Source organism: Macaca fascicularis, chromosome 2 (genome assembly GCF_037993035.2).
Source record: "Macaca fascicularis isolate 582-1 chromosome 2, T2T-MFA8v1.1".
In the NCBI taxonomy this organism is placed as follows: domain Eukaryota; kingdom Metazoa; phylum Chordata; class Mammalia; order Primates; family Cercopithecidae; genus Macaca; species Macaca fascicularis.
This window is the reverse complement of record NC_088376.1, coordinates 93,648,539-93,661,248: the sequence shown is the minus strand read 5'-3', so window position 1 is coordinate 93,661,248 and position 12,710 is coordinate 93,648,539. Positions and strand designations below refer to the sequence as shown.

Here is a 12,710-nt window from a genome sequence, read left to right as displayed (position 1 = left end):
GCCCACCTCGGCCTCCCTAAGTGCTGAGATTACAGGCATGAGCCACCACGCCCAGCCTCTCATTGTGTTTTAATTTACATTTCTCTAGTGATCAGTGATGCTGAGCTTTTTTTTTTTCATGATTGTTGACCACATGTATGTGTTCTTTTGAAAAGTATCTGTTCATGTCGTTTGCCCACTTTTTTATGGTGTTGTCTTTTTCTTTTTCTTTTTTAGCTCATCAGCTATTGTTAGCATTAGTGTATTTTATGTGTGGCCCAAGACTATTCTTCTTCCACTGTGGCCCAGGGAAGCCAAAATATTGGACACCTCTGTCTCAGATACAAGTAAACAACCAAGGCTGGAAAAAAAAAAGGCCTTGAACATTAAAACAGTGAGTGAAGCAAATGGATAGAAAAAAGCAACTTGAGTGAAACAAAGATTATACAATAAAAATAAAACCCCCAAAGATTCGAATACCCTGAGGTAAAATATTGCAATTATGAAACAAGGACAAAATATTATTTTTAATGAACATTTAGAAAACAAAAAGGAATTATTGGAAATTAAAAAATATGAAAAAGGCAATAGAAGATTTACAATAAAACGAGTTCCGAAAGTTAAGCAAAAAGACAGTTAGAAAATAGAAAAGCAAAGACAAAATTAAAAGACAGCCTTGAAGATATGACAGCCAAAGAACAGGAGTTCCAAAAACTAAATAAATATAAATAAAATAGAAACTTACAATGAAATAATTTTAAAATTGTACCTAGTCCAGAGGATATGAGTTTTCAGATTCAAAAGGATTTACTGGGTATCCAATGAAAAGTATGAAAACAAACCCAGACTAAGGCATATCATAGAAAAATATATCATGGAGATGAAAAGGTCTTACAAGCTTCCAGAGAAAGAAAAAAAGTTACAACAAAAGATTTCCAGACTTTTTAATAACACTGGAAGTTAGAAAGCAAAAGAATAAAGTGCTCAAAATTCTAAAGGAAAATGATTACTAACACGGAACTTTATACCTAACTAAACTTTTATCATGTATGATGGTAGGGGAAAAAAAAAAGACATTTTGGGAATTACAAGTTTTCAAAACATTTACTTGTCTTCTTCACTTTTTCAGAAAGCTATTAGAATGTGGTCAGTAAACCAGAAAGAGGAAGCAATGGATACAGGAAGCAGAATTCACACAGGGACTGTTAACAGGAAATTCCAGAGTGATAGTGAAGGGAATCTCTGAGAGCAGCTAGTCCAAGATGGGACAAATCATACAGCTCCAGGAGAAAATCTTCAGGGAGATAAAATTGGGAGACTATGTGATGTGTCTGAACATCCTAAGAGAATACAAATACCAAAGAGCACACATTGAACTAATGATTAAACCCAGAAAAGAAAAATAAAGCAAGGCCGGATGCTGTGGCTCACGCCCATAATCCCAGCACTTTGGGAGGCTGAGGTGGGTAGATCACCTGAGGTCGGGAGTTCGAGACCAGCCTGACCAATATGGAGAAACCCAATCTCTACTAAAAAAAAAAACAAAACAAAACCACACACACAAAATTAGCCAGGCATGGTGGTGCATGCCTGTAATCCCGGCTACTTGGGAGGCTGAGGCAGGAGAATTGCTTGAACCTGGGAGGCAGAGGTTTTGGTGAGCTGAGATAGCCCACTGCACTCCAGCCTGGGAAACAAGGGGCAAAACTCTGTCTCCAAAAAAAAAAAAAAAAGAAAAGGAAAAGGAAAAAATAAAATAATTATCAGGGAAACAAAAGTTGTATAAGAAAGAAAAAGCAATGTCATAGTTTACAGTATGACTCAGCTGTGAAAAATCATTGTGATGTAAACCCTAATGCTGACCAGGCAAAAATTATGAGATAAGTATGTTGGAAGAAGAGGGGGACAGGGAGTGTGGTACGGTAGAGGCAGGGAAAAAGAGAATTAACCTCCTGCTCTGTAGTGGGAAGTTATTTTTTGGCACCTAAAACTGAAAAATCAAGAAGTTAGCAATATAAACATACTATGTAGAAACGTAACAACAACAACAACAACAACAAAAATTAACCGGGCGTAGTGGCGGGTGCCTGTAGTTCCAGCTACTTAGGCGGCTGAGGCAGGAGAACGGCGTGAACCCGGGAGGCGGAGCTTGCTGTGAGCAGAGATCGCGCCACTGCACTCCAGCCTGGGCGACAGAGCCAGACTCCGTGTCAAAAAAAAAGAAAAAGAAAAAGAAACATAAAAGCAAATATGAAAAGCACTCACGGATACATGACAGCAATTGCCTCTGAAGAGAGGGATGTGGGAGACAGGGAGGTAGAGAACCACTGCTTTTCCTCATCAACCTTGTGGAACCTTGTTTTATTTTTTATTTTTTGAGACTGCCGCTCTGTCGCCCAGGCTGGAGTGCAGTGGCGCCATCTCAGCTCACTGCAACCTCCGTCTCCCGGATTCAAGCAATTCTCTGCTTCAGCCTCTGGGATTACAGGTGCCCGCCACCATGCCCAGCTAATTTTTATATTTTTAGTAATGACGAGGTTTCACCATCTTGGCTAGGCTGGTCTCCAACTCCTGACCTCGTGATCCACCCGCCTCAGCCTCCCAAAGTGCTGGGATTACAGGCATGAGCCACCGCGCCCGACCCCTTTTTGTACTTTAAACTGCAGCCATATATTACTTTGATGCAAGCATAAAACAAAAAAAAATTAAAAATTTTGGCCAGGCACAGTGGCTCACGCCTGTAATCCTAGCACTTTGGGAGGACGAGGCGGGCGGATCACGAGGTCAAGTGGTCGAGGCCATCCTGGCCAACATGGTGAAACCCCGATTCTACTAACAATACAAAAATTAGCCCGGCATGGTGGCGCGCACCTGTAGTACCAACTACTCGGGAGCCTGAGACAGAAGAATCTGGGAGGCGGGGGTTGCAGTGAGCCGAGATCGTGCCGCTACACTCCAGCCTGCCAATAGAGCGAGGCTCCTTCTCAAAAAAAAAAAAAAAAAAAAAAAAAAAAAAAAAAAAATCTAAAAATTTTAAAAAGGAGTGAGTGGCTGGTTTTTGGAGCTCTACTTATTTAGGTTAGACTCTCACTGCAGCGGTAACCTAGGTCTGACCTTGTATAACTTCCTTAACCTCTCTGAGCCTGTTTGTTTCCATCTGTTAAATTGGGACAATGGCAGTTGTGAGGATTAAATGAGGTTTAATGTGTAAGGCCTTTTGCCAATATTGGACAATTAATGTCAGTTTCCATTTCAAATGGCCAAGGCTCACTTGGCCATTGTGGGAGACTAGAAGCCAAAGTGTTTCTGCTGTTGCAGCAGAGTTCTAATTACACCAGTTGCCCAATTGTTTGAGGAGGGAGGCTTTAGATCAATGCTTCTCAATCTTGAACAAGTTATAGACTCCTTTTAAAGGAGAAACAAAAACAAAAATCCCCACCAGACTCTTAGGGGTCTAATGTTGACTTAGACAATTTTTATTATAGTGTTATTTAATTAAGTGTGTATTAATTTCTTATATCCACAGAACTTGGAAAAGCCTAAATTAATAAATACAGTCAAAATAAATATAAATGCAAAACAAATAACAAGACCAGTAAAATTCAAATGATCACTAATTTAATGTGACAGTGGTAACATTTTGCTGAAACCAAATTACAGTTCTTCAAGAGCGCATGCTATAGCACATTCTCATGGGTCTCTGTGCCCAGGTTACTTGGTGCTGGTTGATGACCCAATTTCTCACTGATTTTCTGTAAAGCCTTCTTTGACAAATAGTTGCATATCTCCTTGGCCTTTGCATGGTTCTAGCATGTCTCTTATATGTCAGATCTACCAGTAATCTTTTCTTGTTAGTCCAATAAAATGAAATAACACAATTTGGCACTAACTCAATCAGAAACAGAAACTCAGGCTCAAAAATTGAGAAGATTAAAAATTAAAAATCTTTACGTAGAAAACAAGAGAATCCCTTAATGAAACTTTGTGGAGATTAGCTAAGCCCTCCTGGGGAGCCATAACCAAGAGGCAAGAGTGAGTCCTGGGGCCAGGTACGGTGGCTCACGCCTGTAATCCCAGCACTCCGAGGCAGAGGTTGCAGTGAGCCGAGATCACACCATTGCACGCCAACCTGGGTGACAGAGCAAGACACTATCTCAAAAAAAAAAACAAAGAAAACAAAAAAAAAACAGTGAGGACTTTCCAGTCAGCAGATGCCATTCTTGCTTTCCTTTTCTCTCCCCGTCCCTTCCAAATGTGGAGACACATGTCCAGTCAAAATTGCTAGTTTCATTCTGCTTTTGACCATACCCATGGGACATCTAATTATGATTTCCTTCTTTCTACACACAATAATTCCTCGTTTTATTGTATTGGTTGTGATGGGTCCTTTGTTTGCTTTACTTGTTTTTTTAAATTTTGCCTTCTTTTTAAAAATATATATTAAGATATTTTGGCCAGGCATGGTGGCTCACTCCTGTAATCCCAGCACTTTGGGAGGCCAAGGCAGGTGGATCACGAGGCCAGGAGATCAAGACCATCCTGGCCAACATGGTGAAACCCCATCTCTACTAAAAAAAAAAAAATACAAAAAATTAGCTGGGCATGGTGGTGGGCGCCTGTAGTCCCAGCTACTCGGGAGGCTGAGCAGGAGAATGGCGTGAACCCGGGAGGCAGAGCTTGCAGTGAGCAGAGATCACACCACTGCACTCCAGCCTGGGCGACAGAGCAAGACTCTGTCTCAAAAAAAAAAAAAAAAAAAAAAAAAGATATTTTGTCTGGGCACAGTAATCCCAGCATTTTGGGAGGCCAAGGCAGGCGGATCACAAGGTCAGGAGTTTGAGACCAGCCTGACCAACATGGTGAAACCCTGTCTCTACTGAAAATACAAAATTTAGCTGGGTGTGGTGGGGGCACCTGTAATCCCAGCTGCTCGGGAGGCTGAGGCAGGAGAAACACTTGAACCCGAGAGACGGAGGTTGCAGTGAGGAGAGATCCTGCCATTGCACTCCAGCCTGGGCAACAGGAGCAAGACTCCATCTCAAAAAAAAATCGGTGTTTTTAAATGGAATTTAATATGCACATATTCTGGCATATTTAAAACAAACTGAGAAAAAATGTTCTTTTGTGAAATGACTTGTTATTCAAGGTTTTTTAGTGTATGTGCTGCCGAAGGGAGCACTATTCAAGGTTTTTTAAGCCTTTGCTAGGAAGAGGTAGTGTCATGAAAAGAATAAAAGGAGCCAGCCTCAATGGCTCATGCCTGTAATCCTAGCTCTTTGGGCGGCCAAGACAAGCAGATTCTCAAGCTCAGTAGTTTGAGACCAGCCCGGGCAACATGGCAAAACCCTGTCTCTACAAAAAATAAAAATAAATAAATATTAGCCAAAAAAAAAAAAAAAAAGTATAGTATATTAAAATTCCCCAACCTAACCTCAGCTCTTCCCCTGTAACCCAGGCTGCTAGTCCAGGAGCACAGCCTCAGACAGGGCAGGCTTGTTTTCTGGCAACACACATCCAACCACACATGTGCCATGTACCAAAAGCCAGGGGGTGAAATGTCCCTCACAGTCCAGGATTTCTCTTTTCTGCAACCACAGTTATCCATGGAAGTTATGAAAGTTCAGGCAATTATGGTCATTTCAGCAACTCCAGGTGACTGCAGTGACTAAAAGGAAAGTAAAAGAAGTTGCCTCTGCTCATACCCAAAATACCTCCAGCTACATATACATTTTTTTCAACAAATATTTATTAAACAACTATTATGTGAGGTTCCACGTTTTCTATTAGGCGATACAAGGGATATAAAGTTGAAGAACATGTATGTCCTACTTAGAAAAGTACACAATCTAGAGGAGGGGGTGGACATATAAACAAATAACTGCAAAGATTGATATGCAGTATGCTATGGGAACATAGAGGAAGGAGCAACTCCAGCTTGCCTGAACTGACTCTGAGTTGGTTTCTGGCTGAGTTAGAGTTTCTCAGCTTAAGAAAAGGTGAAAAGCAGCCGGGCGCAGGGGCTCACGCCTGTAATCCCAGCACTTTGGGAGGCCTAGGCGGGCAGATCACAAGGTCAGGAGATCGAGACCATCCTGGCTAACACGGTGAAACCTCATCTCTACTAAAAATACAAAAAAATTAGCCGGGCGTGGTGGCAGGTGCCCTCGTGAACCCAGGAGGTGGAGCTTGCAGTGAGCGGAGATCACACCACTGCACTCCAGTCTGGGCGACAGAGTGAGACTCCATCTCAAAAAAAAAAAAAAAAAGAAAAGAAAAGAGAGAAAGAAAAGGTGAATAGGAGAAGGAGTCCAGGCAGGAGATAGAGCACAGAAAAAAAAAAAAAAAAAAAAGACTTAGTTCATGCAAGGAAAAGTAAGTAGGTCTGGCGTTACATAATGTATAGTAGATAAAAATAAACCAGAAAAAACATGGGACAGATGTTTAAGTTTGAATTTTTCCCCACAGTTTCAATTTGATGTATGTATGTGTAGGTATATATACAAATATATGACAATATTTATGTAAACAAAGCACTGTTCCAGATATTGCAAATCTAGAAATACTTCTTTGCAGTGTTTCTCAGAAGGAAAAGTTGGACATGACGTATAAAGCAAATAATAACTCATGGAAAGCAAGTCTACAGAGAACCACAATAACATTGACCAAGTATTTGGTATGACTTTTCAATGAGTAAAATCTAGAATAGTTAGGCAAATGGACAACCTGCATGTCCTTCAAACAATTCTTCATAAATAACATTTCTATCAAACAATAGTTTGATAAGAATTAGGCAATAGGTAATTGAGTTTATAGTCTTTGCAAATACTTTATAGTTGATTCTAATGGCAGTTGGTATTCTTTGGAGAGTTGTAATCAATGAGCTGATATGATTGTACATGATTCATATGTGCAAATTTTAGGAAGGAGTGGGAGGAAGAGCAGGGAGAGCCATGCAGGGGTTTATTACATTGTCTGAGATGAAAAAAAATAGGCCGGGTGCAGTGGCTCACGCCTGTAATCCCAACACTTTGGGAGGCCAAGTCAGGCAAATCACGAGGTCAGGAGTTCGAGACCAGCCTGGCCAACATAGTGAAACCCCGTCTCTACCAAAAATACAAAAATTAGCCAGGTGTGGTGGTGTGCCTGTAGTCCTAGCTGCTCGGGAGGCTGAGGCAGGAGAATCACTTGAACCCGGGAGGCAGAGGTTGCAGTGAGCCAAGACCATGCTATTGCACTCCAGCCTGAGTGACAGAGTGAAACTCCATCTAAAATAATAATAATAATAATAATAAATTAGAAAAAGAAAAAAGACAGAATTGAATTAGGTAGTGACGATACATGCAGGAGTCATTAAGTAGTAGAATTGCTCAAGTTTGCCATCAATTAGTGCTGGGGAGTGAGAAGTATGAAGAGTCTTAGAAGCCTCTTAGATTTCTGTTATGAATTTCTGGGTGAGTTTTATTTCCCTTAACTAGAATAATAAAGACTAGATTGGGAAAGGCAGGCTGTAATTATGAGTTCTGGTAAAACTTGATGTTAGGAAGTGATGAAAGAGTGGACATGATTTATCTTTTTAATATAAGAAGAACAAATGTTGATGAGACAGTGATGGTCCCACACATTGGCACATCCACACCAGGAGGCAATTTTTCAGTATTAATATAATATTAAATGCACACACCACATAATTGAATTGATTCAATCAAGTCTATTTCTTGGCATCGACTTCAGAAAAAAATATATGTGCACTAGGAAGAATGTACAAGGATCTGTATTGTAGCATTGTTTGTAATATAAGAAATTTAAACTACTTAAATTATCTTTAATATGGAAATAATTCAATAAACCATGATAATGTTTCCAGAGTTGCTAAATAATAAAAGTCACCTAGGATATTGAGAGAAAATAATTTCTTGGCCAGCCTCCGTGGCTCACGCCTGTAATCCCAGCACTTTGGGAGGCCGAGGTGGGCGGATCACCTGAGATCAGGAGTTTGAGACCAGCCTGGCCAACATGGTGAAACCCCGTCTCCTCTAAAAATACACACACACACACACACACACAAAGTAGCAGCCAAGCATAGTGGCGGGTGCCTGTAATCCCAGGTACTTGGGGGGCTGAGACAGGAGAATCGCTTGAAACTGGGAGACAGAGGTTTCGGTGAGCTGAGATCATGCCACTGCACTCCAGCCCGGGCAACAGAGTAAGACACCATCTCAAAAAAAAAAAAAAAAAAGAAAAGAAAAGAAAAGAAAAAGAAAAGAATTTCTCCAACTCTCTTCCCAGTCCCATGAAACCAAGACTCTCTTAGGGGTAAGGGCTGAATATATCTAGGTGACGCTTATCATTAGGAAATTTTCAGAAACAGTTAAGGAAAGTGTTTCCAAAATTATCTCCACAAATACTAGATGAGAATTTAAGAGAAGGCAGGTATGTTTGTGTGAAGCAACTCAAAATGAGCTCCAAAATATATTGACTGATCAACAGAGACTACAGATGAACCCACAGTATGATACCACTATGTAGCCACAGGCTCACACACAGAACCATGTATTTTGAGAGGTGAATATGGGCTTGGGAGTGGTGATTTCAAAGGGAACTTCTGTTATGCCTATAAAGTTTGATTTTTCAGCCGAGCACAGTGGCTCACGTTTGTAATCCCAGCACTTTGGGAGGCCTAGACGGGCAGATCATGAGGCCAGGAGACCGAGACCATCCTGGCCAACATGGTGAAACTCCGTCTCTACCCAAAAAAAAACCAACAACAAAAATTAGCTGAGTGTGGTGGCACGTACCTGTAATCCTAGCTACTGGGGAGGCTGAGGCACAAGAATCACTTGAACCCAAGAGGTGGAGGTTGCAGTGAGCCGAGATCATGCCACTACACTCCAGCCTGGTGACAGAGCGAGACTCCATCTCAAAAAATAAAAATAAAAATAAAGTTTTACTTTTCTGTTTACAACCAAAATGTAGCCGTGTGTTAATTCTTTAATTAAAAGTAAATATTTACGTACTGCTGGTGTGGTTGAGGTGATGAAGGTAGCCTTTGCAAAATTTATGATTTGTCTCAGATCTCACAAACACTCTGAGGCATGTCCTCGTTAAATTGTATCTACTTATTTATCAAATATTTGACATTGTTCTCTACACACAATGAAGCAGGTTCATTGTTTTGGAAAGGGAGGGCAAGAGAGGCAGTAAAGATGGGGAATAGGACCAAGAAATCCCCTACCATTTCCATGTCTACACATCTTTCAAGACCTAATTCAAATTCTGTCTCAAAGGGTCAGTTCCCACAACGTGATCTCATCTCTGTCTTCTACACTCCCATGCGACTTCCTTCATCTACTCACATATTTGTCTACAGGTCTCACCCCTCTTCCCACACTATCCCCCCTCCATTTCACTTTTTATTTCCCCAAAGCCCAGCAGTGCCCTACATACACAGCTCTCAATACTAAATGATTATTGAATGAAATGCTTCCAGCTATGCCTCTGAGGTCTGAGAATGGTCTTCTACTCTCCACTGTAATCACTGCCCAGTGGAAGTCACTTAGTCCTCTCTCCCCTTACATCCTCACCCCATCTCTCCCTCCTCCACACTGCTGTCCAAAACTCCTGCAATAGGAAACATGTGTTTTCATTATATAATTAAAGCTAAGGCTCAATATCCAAATCCCCTGAGGAGAGCCATAAAAAGTAAATGGTTGCATCCCATTCTTTTAGAACCCACGATGGACAGGAGTGAAGGAAGAGACAGTAACCAGTTCCCACATACCTCGGGTAAGGTGAAGAGCAGAGTTGGAGAACAGAAACTCTGTTGGCTCCTTGGGGAGGAAAAACAAGCATGGAAAAAGAGGCTTTTCTTCATAAGTGTGCCACATCAGTCACCCATCGCCACTTCTGCCTTTCATCTATTCCCTGGCAGCCATCCTAAGAAGAATAACTGTCTTGACATGAGACAGACGATTTCAAGGCCTTCTCCTTGAGGCCAATCTATCCATGAAGATGGGGAACAGCGTTTCACAGTGTTGCCCTTCAGTCCTCTCATGAGTGACTCATTCCGAGACCAAACTGAGGACACTCTCCAAAAAGCCATGCCAGGTCTCCAGCTGGTTTCAGACTAGCAGCCACAAAGGAATCAACAGACCATTGTTTTTTATATAAACCGTATGCCCTGGAACTTCATGTCTTATGCCACTTGTGCTGAGGTCTCTTTGCCCTAGCCTTCCCCAGAGTCACATTTATTTTATTATTTATTTAAGTTATGCATCAATCGGGGGCTGGCATGTAACATTTAGCACCTCAAATTGGGTAGTTTGGAGAAAGTTCATAAAAGGAATATTTGTAAACAGCAAGAAGACAGTTCTATCTCTTGGTGCTGGTATTGGTGAGGCACATTTGCCACCTCTCTGTCAGAAGCTGCAAGGAGCGGGAGTGAGTCCCAATCCCAGGGAGTCACAGCTACGTGGAAGGGCTGCCTGACAGGTGCTTTCTTTTTTTTTTTTTTTTTTTTTTTTGAGACGGAGTTTCACTGTGTCGCCCAGGCTGGAGTGCAGTGGCCGGATCTCAGCTCACTGCAAGCTCCGCCTCCCGGGTTTTTACACCATTCTCCTGCCTCAGCCTCCCGGGTAGCCGGGACTACAGGCGCCCGCCACCTCGCCCGGCTAGTTTTTCGTATTTTTTAGTAGAGACGGGGTTTCACCATGTTAGCCAGGATGGTCTCGAACTTCTGACCTCGTGATCTGCCCGTCTCGGCCTCCCAAAGTGCTGGGATTACAGGCTTGAGCCACCGCGCCCGGCCGACAGGTGCTTTCAAGAGAATATATATCCTAATTTCAGTCTCCCTCCTTTTGATTTCTTCCCTCTGTCTTCATTGGCCAAACCCTCCTGGAAGCCAAGGGCCAAAGAAGCTCCTTGATGTTGTCTACAACAGTTTGTCCCTCTAGGTCACAAGCAGGTGGAGGTGAATGAACAGTGATGCTGGGAGGACAATGGAAGATGTACAGGACAACTGCACTGTCTGTCTTTGGCTCAAAAACCACCACCAGTGGCGTTTGTGTGTACAAGGCCATTTATAATCTGAAGTGCACTACCTTTCCACCCAATCTCCCACCATTCTCACCATGTGACAGTGCTATGATCAAGACATAAGGCAGTGGCCCTGCCCAAGCCTCACAGTTCCATACCTGTGTGCCTGCCTTGTGCTTCCTCCTCTGCCTGAACCATTCATCTCCCTTGCCCTCTTGGAGAATTTCTACCCATCTTTCAAGATGAGACTCAACCATTTCCCTTTGAAGACTTCCCTGATCTTATTCTCTTCATATAAGCTTCATCAATTTTGCCTTTTTAATACTGAAACACAGCAAAAGTATGTGAGCACAAACTTTATTCCTGTACATTTTTTCCTGCCACTCTACTGAGCATTCCTCAAAGATGAAGACTTTCTATCATTATTATTAGTAATGACCACAACTGTAATTTTCTGAGTACTATTATGTGCCAGACCTAGCTCCATTAACGTATTTTCTCAGTTAATTACATGACACATTTTGTTTTTATCCAAAGTGCACACATGAACACTGATTTTCAGAAAGATTGATCAGCTGGCACAAGGTCACTCAGCTAGTTAGCAGCGGAGCTAGGATTCAAACCTATGTCCATCCAACTCCCAAGTCCCTGAAAGTAACCACAGCAGATACTACCTCTCAGCTTTGTGTCCCCAGAGATGGCCCCACTCTGGGTAATGCATAACTGGTGCCTGAGACATGTTTCTGAATAAACAACCAGAAGAATAATATGCTGACAAAAATCTTTTGACTATGCATATGTTGTTCTGGTATGAGTTGGCACATGGCCTTGATTTCCTGTAACCTCATCTCCAGGCCGATAGTTTATAGCCATGTTCCATGATGCTGGTAAAACTAAACTAAACAAACTAAACTTTGTCTTGACTTAAGTTAAGTGGCTTCTCAGAAAAGACTCATCAGCAAACACAATCCCTTGGAAGACTGTGGTATTGTCCTTGATCCTAGAGCAGGGTTAGAAAATTTTCCCAAGGAATGGAAGAACAGTGTGGCAGGAGTGGCTGAGCAATATGTCCTTGTGGGTTTACATAACACAAACTGGGAGCTGAGAAAAAAGAGGAAGTAGATTTTTAAAATGAATCCTTTTATAACAATAACAGCCACCGTAGATTGAAAGCTTATTGTGTGGCTAACTCTGTTCTTGGTGCTTTACATGCATTATTTCTAATTTTTTAGCAGCCCTGAAAAATAGATCTTACTTATCTTTCTTATTCCCATTTTATAGAACAGGAAACTGAGGCTCAGTGAGCCTAAGTAACTTGTCCAAGGCCTCCCAAACACATGTAATACCTGACTCCAAAGGCCATGCTTAAATTTCCATGGCTCTACCCTGATTCCCTGAAAGACGCAAATTAAACACTACAAGCTATAACAGAACCAATATTATCATAAGGGAAATCCCTTACGAACCTTTGGAAATTCTGTGGCAAGTCAAGGTAATTCTGATTATCAAATGCAATTGTAAAACTCAGTTTTAGAATCCTAAAATAACATTTGTCTTCACATAATTACCTCATTTAAGCCTTCCTTTTACATCTTTGTAAAACAAGTAAAAGCAGTGTTATGATTCCATTTATGGATGAGGAGATTGAAGTTCAGGGAAACAAAGCAGCTGATAACAATGGCATTGGAACCCAGGACGCT

General features: G+C 41.6%; 1 long non-coding RNA gene across 3 annotated transcripts in view; it reads right to left on the bottom strand.

Annotated features, from left to right (window-relative positions):
- The window catches only part of LOC123571664 (uncharacterized), a 54,697-nt gene extending 44,658 nt beyond the window's left edge, over positions 1-10,039 (bottom strand). For 2 of the 3 annotated variants that reach the window (XR_012430887.1, XR_012430886.1), the window contains exon 1: positions 9,758-10,039. This is a non-coding gene — a long non-coding RNA (uncharacterized lncRNA). Of the gene's footprint in view, positions 1-8,774; positions 8,896-9,757 lie in introns of all 3 variants that reach the window. The other variant, XR_012430888.1, reaches the window with a different exon arrangement.
- Between the last annotated feature and the right edge of the window lie 2,671 nt (positions 10,040-12,710).